This window comes from Brienomyrus brachyistius, chromosome 12 (genome assembly GCF_023856365.1).
Source record: "Brienomyrus brachyistius isolate T26 chromosome 12, BBRACH_0.4, whole genome shotgun sequence".
Lineage (NCBI taxonomy): Eukaryota > Metazoa > Chordata > Actinopteri > Osteoglossiformes > Mormyridae > Brienomyrus > Brienomyrus brachyistius.
In genome coordinates, this window is record NC_064544.1 from 25,726,975 (window position 1) to 25,750,404 (window position 23,430).

A 23,430-nucleotide genomic window follows, 5' to 3' on the forward strand; every position below is an offset into this window, starting at 1 on the left:
ATGTTTTTCAAAACAAACAAAAATCATTTATTATTATTTTTGTTGTTATTATTATTATTATTATACAATTTGTTGCATTTTGCTTGCTGTCAGTAATCTTCAGCCAAAAGCCTAACCTTCTCTTTATAGAGATGTTAATGTTACACATTGCAGCCTCTTTAAAACAAATAACATAAAAAAAATGTATAGGACTGTGCAAATATCTTAAGCAACAAAAGAAAATTATTTTTGACGTTATTTATCTGAGCAGTCAGTGTGTATTCACTCTGAACAAAAAAGACGAACGAAAAAGGGTTTGGATTCAAATTCAAGTTCATATACGTGCTGTAGGTGTAGCTTTTAACTATACAGTCTATTATTTAAATATGAATTATACATAAACACATTAACATTGTTGTCATTTTGTGCACCATGGTGGATCTGCTCATAGGAAGAACTAAGTGTCTCTCCTTAAACGTCAGTGTTGGCTGCAGTGACTGCAGTTTCTAACCTAAGAAACGTCCCAAACACTTTTCCTGCATCAAAAGTCAAACTAGTCCCTATTCCTGCCATGAAAGCTTCACATAATGTCACTGATACCTGAGCCAATGTTTATCAAAGGATGCCAACCCTTTGGCTGCAGCTTTCTCTGCACAGGCTGAGAGAGTCTTCAGTGTAGCAGGAAAATATTTCAGGCCAGATTGCAAATTAAATCCTAAATAAGATATTATTCTGACTAAATGTAATAATAATGAAAAATTGGACGACACACAATGTCGACACAATGAGATTTCATTCCCATTACTGCAACGTATGAAGAGGATTATGACTTATTACTTTAGGTTATCGGACTGAGTGAGTTTTGGAAATTTGCTCTTCGATAACTTAAGCAGTGCTGTGAATGCAGAGGTTATATGCGTCGCATATCAACAGAACTGTATGTTTATCTCTTGTCTTAATTATTTTGATTAAATGTCTGACTATTCCCAATATGTGTGAACATACTTGGCCAAATAAAGCTGATTCTGATTCAGTCATTTTGAAAAACAAATGATTTCTTGCCGAAATTGCAATACCTACTTTTGGCAGCAAGAAAATAGAAAAATTATTTTCCCACGGTCTACTAGCAGCTTTGTGTGGTAATTGTTTGTATTAAAAATACATTGGACCAAGTCAAATTATTAGAATGAAGAATTAACATCTAAAAGCTGCTAGTAGACCGTGGGAAAATAATTTTTCTATTTTCTTGCTGCCATCTCGTGGCCAAAAATAGGTATTGCAATTTCCATCATGTGTAAGGGGGCCTGCCCATCAGAGTAATGTCCTGTGACATGTATTGACTATCAAGACAAATTGAAACACGGTGTATTAGGCTGTCAATGAGTACTGGACTAGGGCGAAAATCTGTCTGATAATCTACCTATTAACTAGAAGAGTACAAACTGGAGACGGATCCCCTAATACAGAGGGATTAACGTCTGTGCCACATCCAGAACCATTCAGTGTAGGAGTCTGGTGGTTCTACTGGATACTGACAAGTACCCAGCCCCTTTGTTCCCTCTGATAATCATCAGTCCTCCTCTGAATGCCTTCACCACTCTATTCCTGAATAGGTACACATTTAAATATGTTAGCAAGATCAAGGTATTGGGATAACCGTTAGGTTCGCTGTTCAGAGAGTTGCAGTGAAAACCATCATACACAGTGGCCCTTTCTGGATAAGATTACCTCCCTCTGATCTAACGGGTCAAGATCAAAGCAAGGTGCATTGCAATGTCTGACACCCAGCACACTACAGCATATAAAATACAGGTATCCATCGCATTTGGAACCAGGACCACTTGTTGCAAGTCAATTTGGGCGTATCTCAAGTTATACGAGAGAGGCAAGACATTAAGGACAGTATACACAGTACTAAAATAATAATGCACATATTAAACCACAGCACTTAATAAACAGATACTGCAGTTACATTTCACGAAAAAAATAAAGCACAAATTGCACTGTGAAGAAATCAAAAGAGGCATGTGCTAGCAAACAGTGGGAGCTGAGGAAGAAGCAGTGGTGAAATACTTTATTGTACAGTACAGTAAGTTTCTTTTTATACAATGAAATAGCATACAGGGGGCGGCATGGTGGTGCAGTGGTTAGCACTGTTGCCTCACACGTCTGGGACCCGGGTTCGAGTCTCTGCCTGGGTCACATGGGTGTGGAGTTTGCATGTTCTCCCCATGTCGTCGTGGGGTTTCCTCCCGCAGTCCAAGAATATGCTGAGAATATGCTGAGGCTAACTGGAGTTACTAAATTGCCCGTAGGTATGCATGTGTGAGTGAATTTACATTTACAGTATTTGGCAGATGCCCTTAGCCAGAGCGACTTACATAAGTGCTTTGAGACTCTGCGATGAATTTCCGATGCTAGCTCAATAAGGACCCAGGCTATGAATACCATCTGTCTGAAAACTCCGTTAAGAAAGTGCAGAAATTTTTTATTATTTTTTTTTTATTTAAACACACACACCAGAAAAAGAGCCGAGTGTGAATGGTGAATGGTGTGTGAGTGTGCCCTGTGATGGGCTGGCTCCCCATCCTGGGTTGTTCCCTGCCTCGTGCCCATTGCTTCCGGGATAGGCTCCAGACCCCCCGCGACCCAGTAGGATAAGCGGTTAGGACAATGGATGGATGGATACACCTGGGTCTATTAAAAGAAGGTGATGCTGCCTGAACCACCAACCAAGGCTGGGAGGAAAGGGAGGAACACTAGTCAAATGAAGGAAGAAAAGGCCACCCTATCTCATGGTCACGAATACAAAAGTCAGGGAGTGTTATGAAGAAGACACCACACTTAAGACCATTGGTTTTATGCAGTGAATTACACCAGAGAGAGTTTTTGCATTTTAGCTGTGTTATGTAACATTCCTCAGACTTCATTTTAATGTTTTCTTCAACACAAAAAGTCCCATGGTAACAAAAGCGCTGAGGTCTGGATCGTTAATTGCAATGTGGGGAGTGCAGACCAGCTGGGGTGGGGGATCGTGCTCAGTCACGATAAAAGGCAAACGGGTAAATTGTGAATACGCTCTTAATCTAACTACAGCTTCTTGAATTGTGGGAGGCGTGTGTAACATAACGTTGTTCCACATACCAATATCACTACGTATCGGTATCGCAAAACAAAATTTAAAATGTTAAGATTCTGTCATTCTGAAAATCTGAGTATTTAAGACATTATGTTCCATAGCGATTTGTGGAGATAAATACCCTCGGACAGTAGCGTTCATTTCACAATTAAGTCTCTTTAAGTCATTGTTTTATGTTAAGCAGGATGAATGTGTGATTTTTAATTAATAAACGTTTAAGGGATATATGCTTATGCTGTCGCATACTGTTCTCGATATACAACTTAACTTATAAAAGTCTGTTAATCTTATTATAGAATAATATAGAGAATAATTATACAAGAACTATAATTATTATGATGTTATTATTTAATGTGTGTGGGCCGTGTTGCTTGATTACATTTGACTCCTCGGCACGTGGGACGCTGCTGGTTTGAAAGACGCGGCTTCACTTGTTTTCTGCACCAAGGTGGGTTGCCATTCTGCTCCCATTTTATCGGATAATTTATCTTATTATTTAGTATTTGTCAAATTTGCATGTATATTAAAATATGTTTGATGAGTAAAGTCAGTATATTGCTTTTAAATAAAGTGATTTTGTTCCGGGCTACTATGTTAATTATATTTAAATTTTATGCGCAAAGTGTAGTTGACATTTAACTTTTCCGCGTGCGCTTTCCTGCGTTTAAGTACATTATTGCGCTTGCTAGTGAGTAAATTAGTTCATTTCCTTTAAATAAAGTGAACATTGTTGTGGGGTGCTGTGTTGGTTAAATTTAAATTTCATGTGCAAGTCGGCTAGTTTCCTGTGCCGCAAAGTCTAGGTGATATTTCACTTTTCCGCGTGTGCTTTCATGTTGCATTCTACTGCGGATGCGGGTGGTTTCGCTCGGTGCTGCCTACAGCAATGATATTCCACCAGACCAGGAGAGGGCAGATGTATTGCAAGAAACACGAATAAAAGTAGTGAAGCAAGTCCTGTAAAGTTTGTTTGGTGACTAAAATCAGTATATTGCCATTTAGTAAAATTTAAAATTGTTCCAGGCTTCTGTTTTGATTATATCTAAATTTTATGTGAAAGTTAACTAGTTTCCTATGCTATAATGCAATTGTTCATTGCGGAGGTGTCAGTGCAGAACTGTATTCCATGTGCCAGGAGTGACTGACAGCTCCATTGTATTGCCTGTATGTTGTTTTTCCTCATTCAGATACAGATGAATTGCAAAAGCTGTCAGCTGGAGCAACGCTGAACAGGAGAAGCGGTTTCAGAAAATGGATGAATATCCCCAGAGGTGTGAGTTAAGTTTTAACCACTGCATCACTGTACCATGCCCATGTATAGGATATGTAGAAGAACCTGTTGCAGTTATCTGATGTGTGTGTTTTTGACTTTCCCTGCCGGCCCCTGGAGGTTTGGGCTTCCCCTTTGAGTCTGGTGCCTCCCAAGGTTTCTTCCTTCTAGGGAGTTTTTCCTTGCCACTGTCGCCTATGGCTTACTCACTGGGGGCTTTGGGTGGGGATGCTGTAAAGCGCTTTCACACAATGTAATGTTGTGATAACGTGCTATACTTTGTTGTGTAATTTTGTATTTACTCACGCAAATAAAAAATTGTTTGATAACAAAAAACACTTGTTTAATTCTTTTTCCCTGCGAACATATCAGTCACTTCCCTCCTGCTCCTGCATTCAAAAATGAAAGTTTGTCCTGCACTGCACTTTATTGCCGTGGGTTCCACAGGAATGCAGACCTCTACTTTGGTGTAATCCTGCTGCTGTTGTAGATGGTCTGCTCGCACGCTTTCACATTGTGCACAAGCAGATTTTTTGTATCTCTGCAGAGAAGCACTCTTTTCTTCTGCCTGGCAAATCCATCATTATAATAGCAATCCACCTAGCGCACCTAGCTCTTAAAGAAAATGTTTGAAAAAATTAGTTTATAGCATGTTTACACCATAAAAACAGCAGTGACTGAGTACACCCTTGTGGACCAGGCGCCTGGCTTTGACTATTTTTCTGCCATTAAACTAGCAAACGTGGGTTGGCCATGACGTAAAATAACTTGTGCCTTTAAATTGTTAAAAAAAAGTCCTGTGTGTTGTAAAGTGAGGTATGAAACAGATACCAGGCCGCTTCAGTGAGGGTCAGCGTAAGTTTTATTCATGTGATTTTGCGGTTTAAACTGTTTCATTGGAATCAATCCAACCAGCAGCATGAAGACTGCAAGCCAAAGAAGTGGGACGATGCCTGAGAAGAACAACTCAGTCAATCCTCACGTCTCCTCTCTCCTCAGGCGATTGATGGACTCTGAGCATGAGACATGTACAAAAGATGAGGACTCTTCTCCACTATTCAAATGGAAATTGTTCTTAATCTTTTATTTATACCTTTTGCTTATACCGTAAGATTTAGGAACACACTGAAAAAGATCAACTTTAATACATTTGAAGGTTGAAGTTATTGGAATTTGTTACGGCTGATTTGGTGGAATATGATTTTGGACAGAACTGTCAAAAAATGTGGAATGAAAATGCAGTTTAATGGTTGAATCCGTGGCTTGCCTAACTTGTTATAAATTGCACACACATCCAGCATTAAAGTGACAGGGAGGTATTAGACCAGAGTTGTTGCATTACATTAACACAGACCAGCAAAAAATATAACATTATTCTAACATTAATGTAATGTTGTTCTGAATAGATTTCTATGTCCAGTCCTGATTTCAAATTGGGCCTTTAAGCCTAGAATATGGTCAGTTTTAAAAACACTTGACTTTGTTGCAACTCATTTTCATGTTAATGTCATCTTTCCTGTTAATGTGAGTTTGTTCTGTGTGGGTCTCTGTCTCAGGCTGTCATTTTATTCATAGTTATTCATAAAATACTTGACTTTGTTGCAACTCTGACTAAGTTGAATTCCATCAAGTGGTTAACGGGTGTGAAGATAAATGTAAGGTACTCCATCTAGGGAGCAGAAATATAAAGTACAGGTATTTCATGGGTGTCACTGAAATAAAGGTAGCTGATCATGAGAAAGACCTTGGTGTGTATGTTGATGCTTCCATGTCCCATTCTCGCCAGTGTGAGGAAGCAATAAAAAAGGCCAATAGGATGTTGGGGTATATCTCCAGGTGTGTGGAGTTTAAGTCAAGGGAGGTAATGCTAAGATTATACAATTCCTTGGTGAGACCTCACCTAGAATATTGTGTGCAGGTTTGGTCACCATATCTTAAAAAGGACATTGTGGCCTTAGAAAAGGTGCAGCGTAGGGCCACAAAAATGATTCCTGGTCTTAGAGGAATGTCATACGAGGAACGGTTACTTGAGCTAAATCTGTTCAGTCTCAAGCAAAGGAGACTGAGGGGGGACATGATCCAGGTATATAAGATTCTAACAGGTTTGGATGCTGTTCAACCAAACAGTTACTTCAGCATTAGTTTAAATACACGAACTCGTGGCCATAGGTGGAAATTAGCGGGAGAACATTTCAAGCTGGATTTAAGGAAGCACTTCTTTACACAGCGTGTAGTCAGAGTATGGAATAGCCTTCCTGATAATGTAGTGCAAGCTGAATCCTTGGGTTCCTTTAAATCAGAGCTAGATAAGATTTTAACAACTCTGAGCTATTAGTTTAGTTCTCCCCAAGCGAGCTTGATGGGCCGAATGGCCTCCTCTCGTTTGTATAGTTCTTATGTTCTTATGTTCTTAAGATTATCCTGAAATTTTCAAGTTAATGTCATTCCAGTTAATGTGAGTTTGCTCTGTGTGGGTCTCTGTCTCAGGCTGTCATTTTCGTCTTAGTCTCATTTAAACCACTTAACAATATGCATAGATTGCATAGCTGCAAATATAAAATACAAAAATTAACTTGGAAAGCATTCTACAACAACATTCAGTATTGTGGAGTATTAATAGCATTTATTGCCAATTCCAGTTGCTAGGTAACTTCTATATTTTGAATAGAATACAAGATAATATTTTAAACTAGATTACAGTTAATTGTTATTTTTCTGTTTAAAAAAGACAATTGCTGTAATTTACATAGGACAAAACCTGTAAAAGACATTTTGTAATTATTTTCTAAATGAAATGAAGATGCTTTGTTACTCCCCTTGGGGAAATTCTCTTTTCACCTACCCCATCTTGCTCTACTTGACACACGGGCACAGACAAAGGTAACAGCAAACCTGGCAGCAAAGGGCAGCCACCTGTAGGGACACCCATGGAGCTGGGGGTTTTACAGTGATTAACAGCAATTTTGCAATACTTTTCTGGCAGCTTTTTTTTTTGCTAGGAATTTACAGTAAATTCCACAGTCAGTTCTACACTAGAAGAGACATCATTCCTAAGCGCAGCATGGACTGCTTCCGGACACAGTATCTAATGCGACTTCCAGAGTCACTTGAGTAAGCTGGAGATGATTCATCCCCGGGAAAGAGAGCCTGCAGTAGGCAGTCTACCAAAAGAGGGCCTTTCCTGTTCCCTTGGTGAATTAGAACACCAGTGGAGAGAGCTCTCCTGTTGCAGTTTCACAGAGATGAACAACATGGAGAACTTTGGATTGAGGTTTTGCAGTAAGAGGGTGCTGAAGGAAAAAGGAGTTTCAAAGACATTGGACTGCCTGTACTGCCGATTTTGTCTCTGCCCATTTCAGATGTCCAGATGTTTACTAATGTGACATTCCTTAAATACAACCACCGAAACAGAACGGTTCTCAATTTGTTGCCAAGTTTGGTAGATGTACAATTTGGACTGCAAAGAGATGGACTGATGCAGAGGCGGAGCTGAGGATAGGCCTGGGTGGGATTGACAGCTGGACCTACCCAGTCAGATTAATGAAATGACATTTTTTATATATAAATTACCGGCTTCTAACTGTTCCTATACATCACTGTTGTTACTGTGGCAAGTACGACAGAATGTGTGAGCTCCCTCTAGTGGTGCTCTAGGTAGAACACCACAGTCGTGGGTGTATTATTGTTGCAGTCACCATGTTGTAAATATATAAGCCAATTTAAGAAAATTTGGGGTAATGAGCTTCATTCAGACCCTCCCAAATTTAATACAAGTCCATCCATCAGCCACTTTACCGTATTTCAATGTTGCAGGAGGATGCTCACATGAAAAAAATAAGACTAATTCATTTCTTTATCCAAAACTATTTCTTTCCTCATTCATTAAAATGAAAAGAGCTTTAACTTGTGCATGCATTGCTTCATTTTAAGCAGCATTATGGAGTGTCGTTGAACATAAATTTTTCTATGAAGGGTCTGATTTTCTGCATCTTTTACTCCTGGTTTGGGCTATAAAATTGGAAGGAGTTGCCAAACCTGACTGTGCAGGGTCTGCGCTGTTCTCATCTGTGGACAGTGTGTGGGTTTGTGGGTCAGGCATAAATTTGGGGGGGGGAGGGGGGCTCCCTCTAGCATTAAAATAGGGAGATATCCACTAAAATAATTCTTCATATTCAAAAAAGTACAGATAAAATGAATCAATCTCAACAGTTCATTTAAAGTGTTTTCACCCCAAGCACACCTATCCTTACTGAAAATGGTTTAGTCTAAAGTCCTGCTCTGGGGTACGTTTCCTATACCACAATGCACATTGGCAAAAGACAAATATATGTCAGGAAAATATATAGCAAGAGATCAAAGAAAATTGATACATTCTGTGGGCCATGTCTGCTGTCGCATGGCAGAGGGTGTGAGGGGGAAGTGCAGGGACGATGTCGGCATCACCAAAAGGAGGGCTACAGCTCTTTGGAGGGAGCCGGTGAGGAGGGCTGGGGGGAGCCAGTCTGCATCCTCTCACTCCTGGGGAGGACCGAGTATTGGCCATCCTAGATCTGAGAGGCACTTGAGGGAATCCCGGGGTGCATAAATCTCTGTAGTCTACCCACCTCCAAGACATCTATGCTTTCTACTCCCCAGCCACTTCCTCTTGGCCCACCAACATTTGGCCCCCTGTAGTGTGATCACCAGGGTTCCTCAATATGTGGCACCTCCACACCTGGCTCCTCTACATCAGCCATCCCTTGTCTGGGCCCCTCTACATCAGGCCCCCTCTGACGTGGCCCTCAGTCCCTCAGGGCAACACTGTCCCCCGAGTCCCCAGAATCCCTTTCAGTCTGGGAGATCACCTAACCCCACCCATCCTGCTGCCTAATGCCGGTGTCATGCTGTAAACTGTCCCCCTGCCACGGAATGTAATCTCTCATTTTAAAGGCAATGTCGCTTCGCTTCTCCTGCGCGGCAGCAGCGTCCGCTCGCTGTAACATCGGTAGTCTTGTTTAAGCAGACTAAAAACTCACATTTCTTGTTTATTATGATATTTTACAGTCAAAGTTAAGATTAACATCCTCCTGTAATACGTCGCAAATGTGACACTTACTACTATTTCATTTAAACGCGACAATAATGCATTTCTTTTCGACGCTCGTTCGTGCAAATACAGTCGCCTTCAGTCTCAAGAAGCGATTCATCTACTTGAGTAATATTTTTAATACTTTGTTGAATTAATTCTGCCTCAATTTCTTTGCTATTCTGTCTTCTTTTCATAACTATAATGCGGCGATTAGCTTCATACTGGGCACCGACACACCTGGAAATGACGTAACATCGAACCAAATGGCAAAAGTAATCAGAAGTCAGCAGCCTGTCCAGAACGCACAGATAACAAGCTACACTGCAAGTCATCCAGCCACGACGTCACCCAGCCACTCGTCTACCATCTAAAATACAGATAAATTACATGTGCTCCGTATTTCTGCAGTTGATATTATTTTGAACTGGACCATAAAGAAAATATTCTTGGCCTGGAGGGAGGAGTGCTGGGCTATTTTATAGGAGGCTACTCTTTCTTAATAACCCCATTTTTAATTCTGAACAATAAGCTTAATAGGATGGGGCGACATGCTGGTGCAGTGGTTAGCACTGTTGCCTCACACCTCTGCGACCCGGGTTCAAGTCTCCGCCGGGGTCAGATGTGTGTGGAGTTTGCATGTTCTCCCCATGTTATCGTGCGGTTTCCTCTGGGTTTTCCGGTTCTCCCCCACAGTCTAAAAACATGCTGAGACTAATTGGAGTTGCTAAATTGCCCGTAAGTGTGCATGTGTGAGTGAATGGTGTGTGAGTGTGCCCTGCAATGGGCTTGACCCCATTCAGGGTTGTTCCCTGCCTCGTGCCCATTGCTTCTGGGATGGGCTCCCGACCCCCGTGACCCAGAAGGATAAGAGGTTTGGAAAACGGATAAAACTGAAGAGCGATTTAAAATAGGTGATTGTCCAGTAAGAGGATTTAACTTTAGCTACAGTGTTTTTTGTTATACAGGTATATTTTGTTTTACAAAAACAACATTTACTTCTACACTATACGGTCAATTAAAGTACCTTCTGCATCCTGGAGATGGTCATTACCTTCTGGAGAGTCTATTTCCTCAGCAACTCTCTTATTGCTACCTTCTGGAGACAGATGAATGCTGAAAAGATCTCCCATCTGGTCAGCAGTAATTGTGATTGGCTCAAAGCAGAACAGGTGGCGCAGAATGTAGACAGTGTTTATAACTCACTTATTAATTATCAATGTGTTACTGGTTACTTTATTAGTTTATATTCAAAGAAATAATAGCAACTTGATCCATGTTGGTCAAAGGATAAAATTCTGATCCTAACTAACGTACATGTAAACAGAACACAGAATACCTCTGAAATGGACCCTGACCCCTGTGGATGACCTGAAACGTGACAATGTCATGTTCCAGCAGATTCCCATCTCTTATTGACCGGATAGGCCTCAGACAACCTGCATTGGCCATGAAGTCAAGCAGAGGTGTCTTTCACTTCTCAAGGTCCTCCAGAGTTGTACTTTCAGGTACCTGCCATCAAAATGGACTGTTATTGAGGCTACTTGAATTATAACTTTTTAGTAAGAACCCACACACCCATATCATGTTTGAAGCCTTTCAATTGCAGCATTAAAATTAGGCAGCATTCGGCAGGTAAAGGAGCAATATTTGCTGGCAGGCACATGGGACGATTAATCTGCGCAGTAGGGACAACATGAAGAGAGGAAAATTTGCTGTAAAAAAACTCAATTTGTTCGCCATAATATCTTGCTGACCTCCTTCCCAGGGCTTAAACTGCCCACAATGCTTTTCCACCCTCTATGCATATTTAGTATTTCCCTGATATATCAGACGCTGATATGGGCAGTACGGTATGCGCTCCGTCTGGTTAGATGTGGGCCTGCACTTTCTTAGGGGCCTGCCCCTCCTGACACAGACTCTTCCAGAATCTCATACTCCTCTCCATTTCCCATTCTTCACACTGTTTATTAGTGTATGGGAACGGGACAACCCTAACTGAAGGGTCAGGACTTGCACACAACACACACCCCTCCTGCCCTAATGAAGTGGCGGTATACTTAGCCCATTTATACCACCAATTTACAAGTGTACGTTTTGCTAACCCATCCAGGTCTACTTCATCCTGGGCATCCTTCTAAAATTTGCTCACTCTCCTCACTCCCATATCTCCCCCCATTTCTCTCCGCTTTCGCTCACTGTAATCTGAGAGGTTATTCAGCATCAAAGGACCAGGCTGAGTCAGTGAAGTCAGTTGTCCTGTGCTCACCTGACCTGTGGTCCTGCTGTGCACCCAGACCTGAAGGGCCTGATAAATCATTAGCATCACTAACATCGTTGCTGTCAGCCGTACCAGAACCCACAGCTTCGTGTCCTGTCTGGAGTGGCTGGTCTGCTTGCGATGCTCCCTCTTGGCCCTCACTCTGCTCTGATCCTGAAACTGACTCCACCCCAAGCTGTGGAGCTCCTCTGGGAGCTCCATCAGGGCCATCTGAGTCAAGGGCAGCTGCATCCTCTGTGTAGTTTTCAGTGACTCTGTCTTTCGTGCGGTACTCTAGTGCAGTGGTTCAAATGGTACCACGTATTACTCCCTTCTACCTGCACCGCTGTTGCTGTGGCTCGTGTCACCTTGAAGGGTCCCTTTCGTCGGGGCTCGTGCCACTTTCACCGGAACACTCGCAGGTAGACTTTATCTCCGGGAAAGATGACTGGCTCCTCCTGGTCTGTGTCTTCTTTCTGTGCTTTCTCCTTTTCCTGTTTGGAAATAGTTTTGTGTATTTTGGTTAAAGTCCTCATGTACAACTTTAATTCATCCCCCAGCTGATCTAGGCTGGGTCCCTTATACGCCCCCTCAAGTCGATCCAGGCATAGGTCTCCCAGTCAGCATTTCATGCGGAGACAAATGCATCACCTGTGCGTTTCCATCCGATATGCCATCAAGGCTGTTGACAGGGCATCCACCCAGTTCATTTTCATGGTGGTGCAAATCTTATTCAGCTTCTGCTTAAGTGTGCCATTCACTCTCTCCACCATACCCTGCAACTGAGGGTGATACACACATGCCAACTTTTGTTTTATTCTCAGCTGTTAAACCACTAACTTTTAACTTTCCCCACAAAGGCAGCTCCATTATCAGAGCTTATTTCAGTTGGGATCCCAAACCTCGGACTCTCTGATCAGGAATTTCACCACTGTCATCGCCCCCATGTCCTTGGACGGTATTGTCTCCACCCATCTGCTGAACCTGTCCACAATCACAAGCATATATCGCTTTCCATATGCTGTTTTTCCCATGTCCACATAGTCCACCACAAGTGTCTGAACGGTCCCTCAGGCACTGGAATGTGCCCTACTGGGGCCGTGATTGCTTTGCGTACATTGTTCTTAATGCACACCTCATATTCACATTCTGACAACCTTGCATCCATCATTGCTTGCAGCTTGTTGTGTAATTTTCCTTAACTCCTCCCCCCGTGCGCAATGGTCAAGACCATGCGCATCCGTTATCAAAATATTCACCAGAGACAGAGGTGCAGCCAAAAGTCCCTCATGGTTGCGATACAGACCATTAGCATCCTTAGAGGCCCCCCTTTTTAGCCACACTGAGGCCTCATAGGGGCCCGCCCGCTCCTGCAGGGCCACCAGATCAGAAACCTGCTCTGTAGTCACCATAGGTAAAAGATCAGCAGTACTCACCTGCGCAGCCGCCCTGGCTGCCGCATCAGAGGCTGCATTTCCTTGAATAACAAAATCACGACCTTTGCGGTGGGCCTGACACTTAACAATAGCCAAACGCTTGGGACGCATCATTGTGTGTAGCAACTCCAAAATCTGATTATAATGCTGAATGGGGGAGCCGTCACTTTTGCGAAAGCCCCTTTGCTTCCAGACTGCTCCAAAGAGATGGCATACACCGTGTGCGTATGCAGAGTCTGTGTAGATAGTAACTGTCTTATGTTGTCCTCGCCGGCACGCTGTAGTCAAAGCCTTTATCTCCACTAATTGAGCGGAACAGGGTTGTGCCACTGGCTCTGAAACGAGAGTGTGAAAATCATCACCCTGTGCCTGGACTACAGCAAACCCAGCCTTCAAGGCATCCCCATCTCTCCAACATGAGCCATCCACAAACAAAACCATCTCGCAATTTTCAGTGGGAGAGCTCTCCAAGTCTGCTCTCAGTTTAGTGTAAACCAAAGACTCTGCCACACACTCATGTGGCTGCCCCTCATCCTCCAGGGGAATGCTGTCTGCAGGGTTTACTGTAGTGGAGCGCTTTATTGTCACATCCGGGTAAGTGAGAAATGCAAAGTACGCTAGCTGCCTTGCTGGGGTCAACACAAATTTGCCTTTGTCAATAAGGTCCACCATCTTATGTGAAGTATAAAGTGTTTTTGCATTCTAGCTGTGTTAAAGTATGTAACACAGCCTTCAACTTTTTTCCCCACACAATGCAGGACATGCAGGGGTGCCAAACAAAACAGTGGAGCTGCAGTGTAGCCAATTATTTCTTTCAGTAGTTTTAAAATCATTTCTGAGGCTGTGTGTTAGAGATGGAGGTGAGCAACACTGAGGCATCTCAGGGAACCATGTTGCCCATATTAAAAAACACACACGCATGCAACTCAGGCAATCCAGCATTTCTTATTTCAGTTATATATGACACTGCATGGGGGCGGCATGGTGGTGTAGTGGTTAGCACTGTTGCCTCACACCTCTGGGACCCGGGTTCGTGTCTCCGCCTGGATCACATGTGTGCGGAGTTTGCATGTTCTCCCCATGTCGTCGTGGGGTTTCCTCCAGGTACTCCGGTTTCCCCCCACAGTCCAAAAACATGCTGAGACTAATTGGAGTCGCTAAATTAACCATAGGTGTGCATGTGTGAGTGAGCCCTGTGATGGGCTGGCCCCCCATCCTGGGTTGTTCCCTGCCTCCGGACCCCCCGTGACCCAATAGGATAAGCGGTTTGAAAAATGGATAGATGACACTGCATGTTTTTGTTTTACATGTTCACTACAAGTCAGTGTTTTTTTCATTGTATGATTAATGCCACATTCATACCAAAAAACACACTAGACATACTGTACAAGGCAATCAAGGGAAAAACCTTCTCAGAATACAAAGTGAATGTATCAACCGAAGAAGGATGTTTCCTTTTCAGAATATTCATTTTTTTACCATGTGGAACCACTGTCCATGATTCAATTGAGTGCATTCAAAGAATGATACATCAAGACTAATAGTGACAAAATATTCATTTAATATGCATTGTACATGAATGTAGGACTTAGATGTTGATGAATTTCTCATCAGTGAAGGGCATATACACTCAGGGAAAAAAAAGTTGAAAACCCAGAACTATCCAATTTAGATGTAATTTGGTACACGTGCAGACCAGTGATGGATATGTAAATGATTAGAATTGCAAGGAGTTGGCATGTTTAATTACCAGACACAGGATGCCTCGTAGTCACATTAGCCAGTTAACAGCACTTGACGGAGTTTGATAGGGTTGCATTGCGGGTTTGCATGAAGCCAGGTGGTCATATGGTGCAACTGCATGTGGGCCATGCGGATATCAGTCGCCTGATATTGAAACCAATGGGCACGTGAGGCATCCACACACGTCGTGAAGTTTCTGGTCATCCAAGACAGACCACGCCAAGGAAGGATCGTTGGATTGTGCTCCAAGCATCACAGATCCCCATGACACCTGCGCCTGATATATGGACACAGCTACTGGACTCTCTACAACACCCTATATCATCGTGTCGCGATGACTGGCATCAGCTGGACTACGGGTTCACCGTCCCATGCATAGGCTGCCGTTCACAATAGCACAGAAACGGTTGCGTTTGGAGTGGTGTAGTCACTGGGAGGCATGGACTGATGACGACTGGCGTCCTACCATGTTCAGCGATACATCTCAGTTCTGCAGTACCACAGATGACCGTCGTGTGCGTATGGTGGCGCCGCAGGGAGAAGAGCAATCCTGCCAACACTGTGGAGTGACACACCACACTCTGACGGCACAGTGGTACACCAGTGACATCCTAGTGGTATCCGGGCCCAGGGGTGTGCTATACCCTACTGACATGGGACCAGCAGTGTGGCCATACCGCCAACTCCGTTTGATCTGATATTATAATCATCGAGATACTGTCACATGCCCTTTCATCACATGCAGATTTCATTTTCACAACTTAGTCTGTTGTGCTTCACTTTTTTGCCACCGAGTTTGTGTTCTGACACCAAGTTGATGGGAATTGATTATTTGAGCGTCATCTAAAGAGCTTATATTACTTTAGATGGTATTTAGACTCACATGGTATTTTGAAAAGATTCCCATATGCGCTGATTAGCTGGGGTTGATCCGAGCAGCTGTGCACTTTTCTCCTGTAACACAAAAGTTTGCTTTTAGGACAGAAAACAAGGTTAAGACCATATTATGTGGTTTACATCTATCAAAATAAAACCAAAGTCACTGTTACCAAAAGAGTAACCATGTGTTGTCAAATTCCCTAACATTTTGCTTCATCTTACTTTGGATGTCCATGGTTAGGAGAGAAGCAGAAATCTGCTCAACCATTAGAAAGACTTTACTCGATACAGGGAGTGAGATCTTGTTGCAGGTGACAAGGCAGGATAGAGTGTATTTAGAAAAATAATGAAGAGGGAATGTGAGTGTGAGCTATTGTGGCATCTGTGTATAACCCAATATGGCGGCATCCTTCTGAATGTAAACAACATAGCCAGCTTAATTAGCTTAGTCAAGTGTAATTGAACTAAGAAAAACTTAGCAATATACGTTCCCTGCTTGGTGTGATAAATACAGCAGCAGCTGCTGGTGGACGGGCTACAAACAGACATCAAGAAGAAATCCCACCTCACAACCATTTACTGTACCAAACCCCTTAATGTAACTTGTAAAGATGTAGGTATTGGAGTATTCACATATTCATTTGCAGTGTCCACTTCCTGTCCAGTAAATTTGGCAGGACGAAATTTGAATAACCTAGGCCTGACTCGTGTATGCGGCTGAAGGAGTAAAGGTAGAATGGGTGGAGAATCCTGGGCTGAGCTGCATGGTGGCCTGGGGGACAATCATGAAAACACAGACCCTGTGATATCCTCAAAACCCACAACTAAAAGGGGAGTCAGGAACCACTTGACCCGTTAAGCCACATGGTGGCCTTATGAGCAGGCAAACACACTATGGGCTAAGGGGTACAAGACAGAGGAGAGAATAGGATGGCCAGTGACATGTGAACAGGACAAGGCAGGGATGGATTCTGACACAGGTGCCATACTACTTTGTTTAAATATGCCCAAGTGCTCAGAATGTTTTAGTGCAAGTCTTAGACAATGGTATCTCTGAATGAGGCAGCAGTTTGGTTCCTCCTGAAGGCCCTATAACTGTCCTGAGAAGTTGTTTGTATGCACTTGCTGCCTTGACACTTGCTGATGTGCGTGTGCTCTGCTTGAGCAGTAAAGGGGAGATCACATGCAGAGATGATTTTCTGTAGCTTCTCAGTCCGAGTAAAAATAAAATCTTCTCGTTATATAGGAACCAAGTCTCTGGCTGGAAATTTCTACAACAGAGCCATTTAGTCATTTATAGAAATATACAGAGCCAATGAAGGAACCAGATGTCACAGCACAGTAACACAGGTCACTGTCCGTGGAACTGAATGAATAGGATAACCGGCCAATGTGTTTGTGTGCTTACACTGATTATATGTCAGGGGGGAAAATATTTATATCATTGAGGGGAAAAATGTAAAAATATATACAGTAAGGACAATATAATCGTAATTTAATGTATCCCTTCTGCTCTTTAAAAAGCACAATGTCTGACTGACAAATATGTCTATTATTAGCACATTTTAATAATTTAATTAATATTAAGCAGTACACCTATTTCCTGTAATCACTCTGCGTTAAAGCAATTTTTAAAACTAGCTGTGAACTGGATGCTGTTCTGACTGTTGTTGCCATGGTGCCTTATTTACTTTCAAATCGCATTGTCCACAACCTGATCAAAGGACCAAACTTTAAAATCAGTGCAGGGTAGTGTCGCAAGTAGTGATGCTTAGGCTTTAACCTATGTCCTGGAAAGAAAGAAAATCTACAAGCAAGATATTCTTGGATAAGAACGTCAAGGTATGCAACCTCTGGCAATAAAATTTTCTGTGCACAAATCAGCTCCACAATGTCTTTTAGCTGAAGGGTCAACTGCCAATCATCATCTGTGGGCTCTTTCACCTTGTCACACATGATCACAGGAAGAAGTCTTAGAAAATTCCAGTTCTGAACAGCCTGACCATAAAGCTTTACTCCATTGGAGTTTACTGCACATGGCTTACTCAACACATCAGAGCCACTGTACTTAAATTTCTTAATGCGTCTATTCAGAATTGAATAAGTGAACCACTTTTTCTGCTTGATGAAGTACTTCAGGTAAAGGGCTATATCATAGGAAAGGATACCCTCAAAAATGTCATGGCCTAAACAAGGTGGCAGGCCAGGCATACAAACATCGAAGTAATTCAATGAATTAAAACTCAGATATTATACCTTCAACGTTTTGTTGTTCCTCAGACTGTAAAATGCATTTGGATCTGTTTGAAAATCTGTTCGGGTTGTCCGGCAATACCTGCAGAAATATTCAGAAAAACTAAAATTTTCTGTAAATCCACCGATATTATGAGACCCCAAATTGTCCCCTGCAATGCACAAAACAGTCCCTTTAACTTTTTCCTCTGCCACCGTTATTCCATTGTCTTCCAGGTCTTTTAAGTCTGCAATGAGCCTTGAGAAAACTTTGTCATGGCCAAAGTGTTTGAAGTCTTTTTCCTGACACAGCATTACAAGTGACATGTGGTCTGTACTTGATGAGGTGGTAAATTAGCCAGAGACAAATATACAGCTACTACTTTGTGCTGCTTTTTGCTGAACCTAATGGGTTCACCGCCTCGAAAGAATCTTGATATAGAATTAGTTTTAGACATGATGGGTTTTGAGAAAAGAACTCATTGTTTTTATATACCTGACCATCACTGACATCACAAAGCACATCAGTGTATGGTACGTATGTACCCTGTGCAGCACAATTCTGCCATAAGTCTGACTCCAGTAAATGTCTCAAAGTGTCTTTCAATGGAACATAGTAGGCAAACCTCTGTGACCTTGTTTCATCCCTTCCTAAGTACAACTTTACAGGTTCTGTGTATCTAAACATCTGTTTAAAAGCCCTAGTTCTTGAAAAAATTGGTTCTCATTGGTCCTTCATGACTAATGGTGAAAAGGTCAGATTCCTTCACAACATCACATATACTACCAATAACCTCATCTGTTAATTCAGTTAAGTCACTTTTCAGGAATGCACTTAATTTATTCAAAGTATATGTCTGTCCTAGTTCATGTATGCTTAGCATCTCTTCAATAATATTTTGTATAGTTGATGCTGGCAGAAGAAACTGCCCATGTAATTTCAAGTAGAAAAGAGAAATATTTCTAAGAAAAAGGTCACTGAAATTTTCTGTAAGATGGACTTCACCTTCATCAGTCTCACTAAATCTCTCTGTAGGGCCTGTAACTAACGGTTCAGTTTCAAGAAACTGAGAAATTGTCTCCTTATAAAGATCTCTTATACTGTCCACAGAACATTGTCTGTGTTTCCTGGACATGTAGGCTGTAAACGACGATCTCACAGTGAACGTATGGTCGCATCCTGTCACCGGACATGTCACAACACGTCCTTCGGCTATATGTTCCTTTAAGTGAGCTGTTAGTGATCTGACATCGCGACATTGGCGCTGGCACATAGACATATTACACGTAAACACCGTAAGGGCATTTGTAGTATCAATATATGAATCTGTGTTATGTTTACGGTAAAAATGAGCCTTAAATTCCCCATATGAACGAAACGTATTGTGGCAATCTGTAGCGCCACACTTGAACACGCATCGTGGTTCATGACGGTGAAGTTTGACATGTAAAACATGTTCCCTAAGGGTTTGCACTGATGTTCCACAGAAATAACAACTAAACATTGTAACTGCGTGAACAAACACGCACTCTATTGCTGTTTTAAACACGTAAATGCTGTTTCACATCCCGCTTGCAAATCTAAGTTTTACATGTGCTGCCAAGATACGTTCATGCGCCGTCAACACGGTACATGCTACTCGTGTTTAAAACCACACACTGCTTAACACTGCTTAAAACGATTTAATTTAACTTACCAATTTGCCCAGACACATTTATTTTATTTTATATTCCCACTAGTTTGTAGATTTTTTTTAAATGTTATGTTTGTTATTGGGTGCTTTCCACTTCATGTACCCACATACAGCGCTGGCTTAAAGCAATACATTCTGGTCCTGACGCAATGCATTGTGGTTAGATTTTTATCGTCCGCTGCATTATGTCACCATGTCACGTCGTACAAAAACCTCGCGAGAGCAAGACAGATCATCCTGCACCTCTTAAGTGTTATGTAGTTTTGCCTGAAACGCAAAAATAAAACAAAGCAATTAAAGCCGATCAGTGGCTCAAATTCTGCTGTAGCAATTGAAGAACTTTTGTCGGAAGTTGGATTCGAACCCACGCCTTACTTCGGAGAACAGAATACCCCTTACTTTGAAAGGCCATTTTCACTGCGCAGGAGGCTTTAGACCGCTCGGCCATGGGGCAGTTTCCAGTTGAACCCTAAGGAGTAGGTTAAGTCCAGCCTTGGCTTCCAAGCTGACGTTTTTCTACATATGTGCTTGTGTATCATGGACAGTAAGAGGGGGCAGGCAAGGAGAGAATTTCTCTCTTTGGGGATCAATAGAGTGTTGTTATTATAACGTCTAAAACGTATGATGGTCTGTCGATAAATCAATAACAATATCAATGAAGTCAATGTTTATCTAAAGGAATCAGAATTCAGGAAAAGCCAGGGGCCGGACCGAGTGTAGGGGGCGTGGCCAGAGACAGCCTGCTGACTGTTCCAAATCATGGGTGCATGTTACAAGTCCGGAACATATTTTAACTTAGTACTAACTTAGCATCATATTTGATCTGATTCGACTGAATATCCCAGGTTTCCATCTCTCATGCATCTGGTGTGACGTGTTTTCAGACTCTCAGGCTGGCGCAAAGAAATCTTACGGGAATTGAACGTCTCACTCCGGTCAGCTGACCAAAGTTGGTAACCTTGGTATTGTGTGTAGGAGATTCGGTATAACTATAATTTCGTTCTCCATTTACATGCCCGTAGTGTCTTTAAGTGTTATGTAGTTTTGCCTGAAACGCAAAAATAAAACAAAGCAATTAAAGCCGATCAGTGGCTCAAATTCTGCTGTAGCGATTGAAGAACTTTTGTCGGAAGTTGGATTCGAACCCACGCCTTACTTCGGAGAACAGAATACCCCTTACTTTGAAAGGCCATTTTCGCTGCGCAGGAGGCTTTAGACCGCTCGGCCATGGGGCAGTTTCCAGGTGAACCCTAAGGAGTAGGTTAAGTCCAGCCTTGGCTTCCAAGCTGACGTTTTTCTACATATGTGCTTGTGTATCATGGACAGTAAGAGGGGGCAGGCAAGGAGAGAATTTCTCTCTTTGGGGATCAATAGAGTGTTGTTATTATAACGTCTAAAACGTATGATGGTCTGTCGATAAATCAATAACAATATCAATGAAGTCAATGTTTATCTAAAGGAATCAGAATTCAGGAAAAGCCAGGGGCCGGACCGAGTGTAGGGGGCGTGGCCAGAGACAGCCTGCTGACTGTTCCAAATCATGGGTGCATGTTACAAGTCCGGAACATATTTTAACTTAGTACTAACTTAGCATCATATTTGATCTGATTCGACTGAATATCCCAGGTTTCCATCTCTCATGCATCTGGTGTGACGTGTTTTCAGACTCTCAGGCTGGCGCAAAGAAATCTTACGGGAATTGAACGTCTCACTCCGGTCAGCTGACCAAAGTTGGTAACCTTGGTATTGTGTGTAGGAGATTCGGTATAACTATAATTTCGTTCTCCATTTACATGCCCGTAGTGTCTTTAAGTGTTATGTAGTTTTGCCTGAAACGCAAAAATAAAACAAAGCAATTAAAGCCGATCAGTGGCTCAAATTCTGCTGTAGCGATTGAAGAACTTTTGTCGGAAGTTGGATTCGAACCCACGCCTTACTTCGGAGAACAGAATACCCCTTACTTTGAAAGGCCATTTTCACTGCGCAGGAGGCTTTAGACCGCTCGGCCATGGGGCAGTTTCCAGTTGAACCCTAAAGAGTAGGTTAAGTCCAGCCTTGGCTTCCAAGCTGACGTTTTTCTACATATGTGCTTGTGTATCATGGACAGTAAGAGGGGGCAGGCAAGGAGAGAATTTCTCTCTTTGGGGATCAATAGAGTGTTGTTATTATAACGTCTAAAACGTATGATGGTCTGTCGATAAATCAATAACAATATCAATGAAGTCAATGTTTATCTAAAGGAATCAGAATTCAGGAAAAGCCAGGGGCCGGACCGAGTGTAGGGGGCGTGGCCAGAGACAGCCTGCTGACTGTTCCAAATCATGGGTGCATGTTACAAGTCCGGAACATATTTTAACTTAGTACTAACTTAGCATCATATTTGATCTGATTCGACTGAATATCCCAGGTTTCCATCTCTCATGCATCTGGTGTGACGTGTTTTCAGACTCTCAGGCTGGCGCAAAGAAATCTTACGGGAATTGAACGTCTCACTCCGGTCAGCTGACCAAAGTTGGTAACCTTGGTATTGTGTGTAGGAGATTCGGTATAACTATAATTTCGTTCTCCATTTACATGCCCGTAGTGTCTTTAAGTGTTATGTAGTTTTGCCTGAAACGCAAAAATAAAACATAAGCAATTAAACCTGATCAGTGGCTCAAATTCTGCTGTAGCGATTGAAGAACTTTTGTCGGAAGTTGGATTCGAACCCACGCCTTACTTCGGAGAACAGAATACCCCTTACTTTGAAAGGCCATTTTCGCTGCGCAGGAGGCTTTAGACCGCTCGGCCATGGGGCAGTTTCCAGTTGAACCCTAAGGAGTAGGTTAAGTCCAGCCTTGGCTTCCAAGCTGACGTTTTTCTACATATGTGCTTGTGTATCATGGACAGTAAGAGGGGGCAGGCAAGGAGAGAATTTCTCTCTTTGGGGATCAATAGAGTGTTGTTATTATAACGTCTAAAACGTATGATGGTCTGTCGATAAATCAATAACAATATCAATGAAGTCAATGTTTATCTAAAGGAATCAGAATTCAGGAAAAGCCAGGGGCCGGACCGAGTGTAGGGGGCGTGGCCAGAGACAGCCTGCTGACTGTTCCAAATCATGGGTGCATGTTACAAGTCCGGAACATATTTTAACTTAGTACTAACTTAGCATCATATTTGATCTGATTCGACTGAATATCCCAGGTTTCCATCTCTCATGCATCTGGTGTGACGTGTTTTCAGACTCTCAGGCTGGCGCAAAGAAATCTTACGGGAATTGAACGTCTCACTCCGGTCAGCTGACCAAAGTTGGTAACCTTGGTATTGTGTGTAGGAGATTCGGTATAACTATAATTTCGTTCTCCATTTACATGCCCGTAGTGTCTTTAACCGGCTGCACAAACTGGATCCGCCTCCATTACGACACAACTTTGCCCTTATTGGCTTAAGAATTTAGTCACATACATGACGTATATCTGCTATTTCTCCCGAGAAGCAGGTAAAGCAGTGGTAACTGCTTTGTAGTTAATTTACCTGGTAAAATTAAGTTTAAATAAATGATATAAATACTGTAATAGTACTCGTGAGCTTTGTTTATTTGTTATTAGTTACTGTAATGTTGCGCTGCTTTATTTGTTTAATCGTCTAGTCTGTGGAGACATTCAAGTTAATCAAATAAGAATTGCACTGTACACTGTACATGACCATAAAAACTTTGTATCCTTGAAATAAATGTTTTTGATCTTTT